Source organism: Oncorhynchus keta, unplaced genomic scaffold (genome assembly GCF_023373465.1).
Source record: "Oncorhynchus keta strain PuntledgeMale-10-30-2019 unplaced genomic scaffold, Oket_V2 Un_contig_15914_pilon_pilon, whole genome shotgun sequence".
NCBI lineage: Eukaryota > Metazoa > Chordata > Actinopteri > Salmoniformes > Salmonidae > Oncorhynchus > Oncorhynchus keta.
Window position 1 is genome coordinate 30,938 of NW_026279594.1, and position 8,482 is coordinate 39,419.

General features: G+C 45.2%; 1 long non-coding RNA gene across 3 annotated transcripts; it reads right to left on the minus strand.

Annotated features, from left to right (window-relative positions):
- Positions 1–4,966: 4,966 nt before the first annotated feature.
- Positions 4,967–5,600, minus strand: LOC127919151 (uncharacterized). Of its 3 annotated transcripts, none has more exons than XR_008102080.1 (3): positions 5,492–5,600; positions 5,181–5,241; positions 4,967–5,022 (listed from the first exon to the last, which is right to left on the minus strand). It is a non-coding gene; the product is annotated as an uncharacterized LOC127919151 (long non-coding RNA). The 3 variants fall into 3 exon arrangements; XR_008102082.1 differs by lacking the exon at positions 4,967–5,022 and adding an exon at positions 5,035–5,089; XR_008102081.1 differs by lacking the exon at positions 4,967–5,022 and adding an exon at positions 5,035–5,135.
- Between the last annotated feature and the right edge of the window lie 2,882 nt (positions 5,601–8,482).

Sequence of the window (8,482 nt, forward strand, 5' to 3'; positions counted from 1 at the left end):
CTGAGGCCCAGGACACAGCACTGAGCACCTAACCAGCACCACCCTGGTCCAACACCCAGGCCCCGTCAGCATCCACCCAAGACACACAACGTTTCCCCAGGCCCCATAACCTCCAACTATACCCTATATTCACCCTGACCCAAAAGAACAGCCCCCAACCAGGCACCATCACCCTCATCTCCACCACTCCCAAGCCCAAATGACAACCCACCCAGGCCCATCCACACCAACACCCCTCCAACAGAACTGACAACCCACCCAGGCCCCTCCACACCAACACCCCTCCAACAGAACGGACAACCCACCCAGGCCCCTCCACACCAACACCCTCCAACAGAACGGACAACCCACCCAGGCCCCTCCACACCAACAGAACTGACAACCCACCCAGGCCCCTCCACACCAACAGAACGGACAACCCACCCAGGCCCCTCCACACCAACAGAACGGACAACCCACCCAGGCCCCTCCACACCAACACCCCTCCAACAGAACGGACAACCCACCCAGGCCCCTCCACACCAACAGAACTGACAACCCACCCAGGGCCCTCCACACCAACACCCCTCCAACAGAACTGACAACCCACCCAGGCCCCTCCACACCAACACCCTCCAACAGAACGGACAACCCACCCAGGCCCCTCCACACCAACACCCCTCCAACAGAACGGACAACCCACCCAGGCCCCTCCACACCAACACCCCTCCAACAGAACGGACCACCCACCCAGGCCCCTCCACACCAACAGAACTGACAACCCACCCAGGCCCCTCCACACCAACAGAACTGACAACCCACCCAGGCCCCTCCACACCAACAGAACTGACAACCCACCCAGGCCCCTCCACACCAACTTCCACACTGTAACTACAGCAGGGACCAGAGACGACAGAGAAACAAACAAGACGAAAAGCACAATTTTATGTCCACAGCTGTTTCTTTGGCTTGCTAATTGCACTCAAGTGCACTCTTATGATGATTGGGTGGAAGAATACAATGACAACAAAACGACAAACGTGTTTTTCCTTAAATTGATAGACATTTATAAGAGTTGTTTTCTAAAAGCTATAATTATATTATGTCTGATATGGTTATTTAATATGGGTTAAGGATGTTGTGTACTATGTAGTCAATGCCATCTTCTGTTGTAGCCTGCCGCGGGCGGCAGCATAACCTAGTGGTTAGAGCGTTGGACTAGTAACCGGAAGGTTGCGAGTTCAAACCCCCGAGCTGGTACAAATCTGTCGTTCTGCTCCTGAACAGGCAGTTAACCCACTGTTCCTAGGCCGTCATTGAAAATTAGAATTTGTTCTTAACTGACTTGCCTGGTTAAATAAAGGTTAAAAAAAAATATATATATATATATATATATATAGAATGTCAATGCCACATTGGCATGTGGTGTGTACTCAAAGTAACCTTGCCACTTGTTTTCTCTGTCCCCCTCCGCTCTCTGTCCCCTCCTCTCTCTGTCCCCCTCCTCTCTGTCCCCCTCCTCTCTCTGTCCCCCTCCGCTCTCTGTCCCCCTCCGCTCTCTGTCCCCCTCCTCTCACTCTCTTGATCCCGAAGATTTATAGCATTAGACTGTAGGTCAGAGTATGAATGAGAGACAGGTTATGTACATGACAGATATGTGTGTTTATCTAAACATAGTGATTGTAGAGGTCGATGTGGAGAGAAGCAGTGTTCTCCCCAGGGGATTTTTTAACAAGGTGGTGCTGAGCAGAAAGGGGGCAGCTGTAACACCTGTAACTTTCATTTCCTGCAATCTAGAGCTACACAATTGCCTTAAATTATAAGTGCAAAATATTTATACAGGACCTTCAGAAAGTATCACACCCCTTGACTTATTCCACATTTTGTTCTCAAGGCCTTTTCCAAATGGTTTCAACAGATTATTGTTGTCACACATATACACACAATACCCCATAATGACAAAGTGAAAGTGTGGTTTCAGATTTTTTAATCAAATGTATTGAAAATAAAATACAGAAACATCCCATTTACATAAGTATGTCAATACATGTTAGAATCACCTTTCACAGTGATAACAGCTGTAAGTCTTTCCGGGTAAGTCTCTAAGAGTGATTACAGCTGTGAGTTTGGGAATGGTGAAATCCCTGAGTGGTTTCCTTCCTCTCCGGCAACTGAGTTAGGAATGACGCCTGCATCATTGTAGTGACTGGGTGTATTGATACACCATCCAAAGTATAATTAATAACTTCACCCTGCTCAAAGGGATATTCAATGTCTGCTGTTTATTTTACCCGTCTACCAATAGGTGCCCTTCTTTGAGAGGCAATGGAAAAAACTTTTGTGTTTGATTCTGTGTTTGAAATTCACAGCTCGACTGTGGATCTTACTGATAATTTTAGAGATGTATAGAGATGATGATATAGAGATTTATTTATTCAAAAATAATGTTAAACAACATTTTTACTCCTGAACGTATTTAGGCTGGACATGACAAAGGGGTTGAATATTAACTCAAGACATTTCAGCTTTTCAAAGTGTGTAGGCCAGTTAAATCCATTTTAAATTCCGGCTGAAAGACAATGTCAAGGGGTGTGAATAGTTTCTGAAGGCACTTTTTATTGATATTTTTGTTCATATGGACACAGCCAGTCCACAAGGTGGAGCAGCCCTCTTCATAGTGACACAGCCAGTCCACAGGGTGGAGCAGCACCCCTCTTCATAGTGACACAGCCAGTCCACCGGGTGGAGCAGCCCCCCTCTTCATAGTGACACAGCCAGTCCACAGGGTGGAGCAGCACCCCTCTTCATAGTGACACAGCCAGTCCACCGGGTGGAGCAGCCCCCCTCTTCATAGTGACACAGCCAGTCCACCGGGTGGAGCAGCCCCCCTCTTCATAGTGACACAGCCAGTCCACAGGGTGGAGCAGCCCCCCTCTTCATAGTGACACAGCCAGTCCACAAGGTGGAGCAGCCCCCCTCTTCATAGTGACACAGCCAGTCCACAGGGTGGAGCAGCCCCCCTCTTCATAGTGACACAGCCAGTCCACCGGGTGGAGCAGCCCCCCTCTTCATAGTGACACAGCCAGTCCACAAGGACTGTTGTCATGTTGTAATCTCCTCTTCACCCTCTCACCCCTACCACCAACAGATAATCATGTTGTAATCTCCTCTTCACCCTCTCACCCCTACCACCAACAGATAATCATGTTGTAATCTCCTCTTCATCCTCTCACCCCTACCACCAACAGATAATCATGTTGTAATCTCCTCTTCACCCTCTCACCCCTACCACCAACAGATAATCATGTTGTAATCTCCTCTTCACCCTCTCACCCCTACCACCAACAGATAATCATGTTGTAATCTCCTCTTCACCCTCTCACCCCTACCACCAACAGATAATCATGTTGTAATCTCCTCTTCACCCTCTCACCCCTACCACCAACAGATAATCATGTTGTAATCTCCTCTTCACCCTCTCACCCCTACCACCAACAGATAATCATGTTGTTTTAAACATCTAAATGATCCACCCCTTTTTTCTTTCATTTTTTTTGCCTAAAATAACAAACCCAAAACTAACTGCCTGTAGCTCAGGACCTGCATTAAGGATATGCTTATTCTTGGTACCATTTGAAAGGAAACACTCTGAAGTGTGTGAATGTGAAGGGAATGTAGGAGAATATAACACAATAGATCTGGTAGAAGATAATACATAGAAAAAACTAACCGTTCTTTTGTATTTTTTTATACCATCTTTGAAATGCAAGAGAAAGGTCATAATGTATTATTCCAGCCCAGGTGCAATTTAGATATTTGCCACTAGATGGGAGCAGTGTATGTGCAAAGTTTTAGACTGATCCAATGAACCATTGAATTTCTGTTCAAAATGTTGTATCGAGGCCTCCCGGGTAGTGCAGTGGTCTAGGGCTGTGTTCGCGCCAGGCTCTGTCTTAGCCGGCCGCGGCCGGGAGGTCCGTGGGGCGACGCACAATTGGCCTAGCGTCGTCCGGGTTAGGGACAAGGGAATCCTTGTCTCATCGCGCACCAGCGACTCCTGTGGCGGGCCGGGCGCAGTGCGCTCTAACCAAGGTCGCCAGGTGTACGGTGTTTCCTCCGACACATTGGTGCGGCTGGCTTCCGGGTTGGATGCACGCTGTGTTAAGAAGCAGTGCGGCTTGTTGGGTTGTGTTTCGGAGGACGATGGCTCTTGACCTCCATCTCTCCCACGCCCGTACGGGAGTTGTAGCAATGAGACAAGATAGTAACTACTAACAGTTGGATACCACGAAATTGGGGAGAAAAAGGGGTAAAATATTACAGATCAAATGTGATTAATTTGTTTATGAACAACTTTTTCATATTCAAAACTGTGCACTCTCCTCAAACAATAACATGGTATTATTTGACTGAAATAGCTACTGAAAATTGGACAGTGCAGTTTGATTAACAAGAATTTAAGCTTTCTGCCAATATCAGATATGTCTATGTCCTGGGCAATGTTCTTGTTACTAACAACCTCGTGCTAATCGCATTAGCCTACGTTAGCTCAACCGTCTCGTAGAAGGGACACCGATCCCGAAGAAGTTTTAATCTATTCTTCTATACCCCCTACCACAACAAATAATCATGTTCTGTTCTGTTCTCGACTCTGGCCAGGGTAATAGTGACAACCATGTATGTGTATACAATCATTATTTCAGACTCCAGTGTTTATTCCCTTAGGTTGCATTTGAAAAAGGCTCCTATCCCCTGGTCAAAAGGCTCCCTATCCCCTGGTCAAAAGGCTCCTATCCCCTGGTCAAAAGGCTCCCTATCCCCTGGTCAAAGGCTCCCTATCCCTGGTCAAAAGGCTCCCTATCCCCTGGTCAAAGGTTCCCTATCCCTGGTCAAAAGGCTCCCTATCCCTGGTCAAAAGGCTCCCTATCCCCTGGTCAAAAGGCTCCTATCCCCTGGTCAAAAGGCTCCCTATCCCCTGGTCAAAGGCTCCCTATCCCCTGGTCAAAAGGCTCCCTATCCCCTGGTCAAAAGGCTCCCTATCCCCTGGTCAAGGCTCCCTATCCCCTGGTCAAAAGGCTCCCTATCCCCTGGTCAAAAGGCTCCCTATCCCCTGGTCAAAAGGCTCCATATCCCCTGGTCAAAAGGCTCCCTATCCCCTGGTCAAAAGGCTCCCTATCCCTGGTCAAAAGGCTCCCTATCACCTGGTCAAAAGGCTCCCTATCCCCTGGTCAAAAGGCTCCCTATCCCCTGGTCAAAAGGCTCCTATCCCCTGGTCAAAAGGCTCCTATCCCCTGGTCAAAAGGTTCCCTATCCCTGGTCAAAAGGCTCCTCTATCCCCTGGTCAAAAGGCTCCCTATCCCTGGTCAAAAGGCTCCCTATCCCCTGGTCAAAAGGCTCCCTATCCCCTGGTCAAAAGGGACCCTATCCCCTGGTCAAAAGGCTCCCTGTCCCCTGGTCAAAAGGCTCCCTGTCCCCTGGTCAAAAGGCTCCCTGTCCCCTGGTCAAAAGGGACCCTATCCCCTGGTCAAAAGGCTCCCTATCCCCTGGTCAAAAGGCTCCCTATCCCCTGGTCAAAAGGCTCCCTATCCCCTGGTCAAAAGGGACCCTATCCCCTGGTCAAAGGGCTCCCTATCCCCTGGTCAAAAGGCTCCCTATCCCCTGGTCAAAAGTAGTGCACTATCAAAGGAGCTGGTTGCCATTTGTATAATACCCTGATATAACCCTCCTGTAGTATACCCTGATAGAACCCTCCTGTAGTATACCCTGATATAACCCTCCTGTGGTATACCCCGATATAACCCTCCTGTGGTATACCCTGATAGAACCCTCCTGTAGTATACCCTGATATAATACAGGAGGAGTCTATCAGGGTATTTTACAGGAGGGTTCTACCCTGATAGATCCCTACAGTATTATACCCTGAAGGGATGTTTGTTTGGCACTTGTATGTAATTTTATGCCTTTGTTATACATTTGTATATTGAGAAGAAGAGTGATTTGAGTCAAGCAATTGAATATCTTCCACTGTTCATAATGATAACATACTTTTCTGTACAGGCAGTCATACTGTTTCAACTTGTGGTTTCATCAGTGTTCATAGTGAGGGTCAACGTATGTATTTTGTTTTCCCTTTAAATCTCATTCTGGTCCTCATTGGAGGACAAGGGCTACATCCCAAATGTCACACTATTCCCTATGCTGTGCCCAATGGAACCTGGTTAAAAGAAGTGCACTATATAGGGAATAGTTTACCATTTGGGATGTTTAGGTTAATCTGGTTTCATTAGTTTTGTTGTTCTGAGGTTTTATCTAGACTGTTTGTTTTCTTTGCCTTGGCTTATTTGCTCGTTTTTGTTTCGTTTTTCCGTTAGCTTGTGCTTCTTTGAGAAGATCCCTATGAGCACAAGACTTTGAAAATACATATTTGCGATTATGTTTTTTCAAACAATTTTGCTCTCTGGGTTTAGTGGTTTTGAAAATATGTTTTCCAACCTGTCGATGTTTTCTGGACCGCTATGGAACGGTCTGGCACAGCGAGGAATGTGATAAAGCATAAACAAAGTACTGTATTTATTTATACGGCACATTACAGGATGGTCATTCATTTGTCATTCATTTATTGTACAAATGTAAGCAAAAATAAGCCTCTGTTTCAAATAAATGCCATAGTTTGAACTTCATTGTCTTTGGTCTGGTGGAAATCACACCTGCCATGTTATCTGGTCAACACTCACAGGTGTAGTTGTGTTATCTGGTCAACACTCACAGGTGTAGTTGTGTTATCTGGTCAACACTCACAGGTGTAGTTGTGTTATCTGGTCAACACTCACAGGTGTAGTTGTGTTATCTGGTCAACACTCACAGCTGTAGTTATTATCTGGTCAACACTCACAGCTGTAGTTATTATCTTGTCAACACTCACAGCTGTAGTTATTATCTGTCAACACTCACAGCTGTAGTTATTATCTTGTCAACACTCACAGCTGTAGTTATTATCTTGTCAGCACTCACAGCTGTAGTTATTATCTGTCAACACTCACAGCTGTAGTTATTATCTTGTCAACACTCACAGCTGTAGTTATTATCTGGTCAACACTCACAGCTGTAGTTATTATCTTGTCAGCACTCACAGCTGTAGTTATTATCTTGTCAACACTCACAGCTGTAGTTATTATCTTGTCAACACTCACAGCTGTAGTTATTATCTGGTCAACACTCACAGCTGTAGTTATTATCTGGTCAACACTCACAGCTGTAGTTATTATCTTGTCAACACTCACAGCTGTAGTTATTATCTTGTCAACACTCACAGCTGTAGTTATTATCTTGTCAACACTCACAGCTGTAGTTATTATCTTGTCAACACTCACAGCTGTAGTTATCTTGTCAACACTCACAGCTGTAGTTATTATCTTGTCAACACTCACGTTATTAGCTGTAGTTATTATCTTGTCAACACTCACAGCTGTAGTTATTATCTTGTCAACACTCACAGGTGTAGTTGTGTCTCTGGTCAACACTCACAGGTGTAGTTGTGTCTTCTGGTCAACACTCACAGGTGTAGTTGTGTCTCTGGTCAACACTCACAGGTGTAGTTGTGTCTTCTGGTCAACACTCAGAGCTGTAGTTGTAATCACTGTAATGTGGTTTCCTTACCTACCTTATTTACCAGCTTTCGAGAACAGTCTGCTAAAGCTGGATGACCTAAATGTATTCAAGTCCAGCTGGTTAACTCAAACGTTGAGAAGATTAATGTATTTGATGACTGTACTTGGTACAGTAGTAGTGTGCTTGGACTACAGTATTTAATTTGAAAAAGTTTGATTTTAGTAACTCAAAAGAAATGACAAATCCACTTCACTAAATGAAGGCCTTGAATGAGTATTCATTACACTGATTCTGTTGCAACAGAATCCATTTACAGAGGGTAGTGCCTACGGCTCAGTTCTTAACGTAAAGACTTAAAACTCAAAATTCTATAATTGCCTACCCCAAGGAGGATGTGTTCACTGTCAGCTTCTTGTGTAAACCGGAAGTGCCTTAAATGGTGTCATAGGTGCTGTTTCGTAGGGTTAAAAGGTCAGATCTTTTCAAAACTTCATATGTTTTTTTATTTTATTTCACCTTTATTTAACCAGGTAGGCTAGTTGAGAACAAGTTCTCATTTGCAACTGCGACCTGGCCAAGATAAAGCATAGCAGTGTGAACAGACAACACAGAGTTCAGCACATGGAGTGTAAACAATTAGCAAGTCAATAAATACAGTAGAAAAAAATGGGCAGTCTATATACAATGTGTGCAAAAGGCATGAGAGGTAGGCGAATAATACAATTTTGCAGATTAACACTGGAGTGATAAATGATCAGATGGGCATGTACAGGTAGAGATATTGGTGTGCAAAAGAGCAGAAAAGTAAATAAATAAAAACAGTATAAAACAGTATGGGAATGAGGTAGGTGAAAAAGGGTGAGCTATTTACCTATAGACTATGTACAGCTGCAGC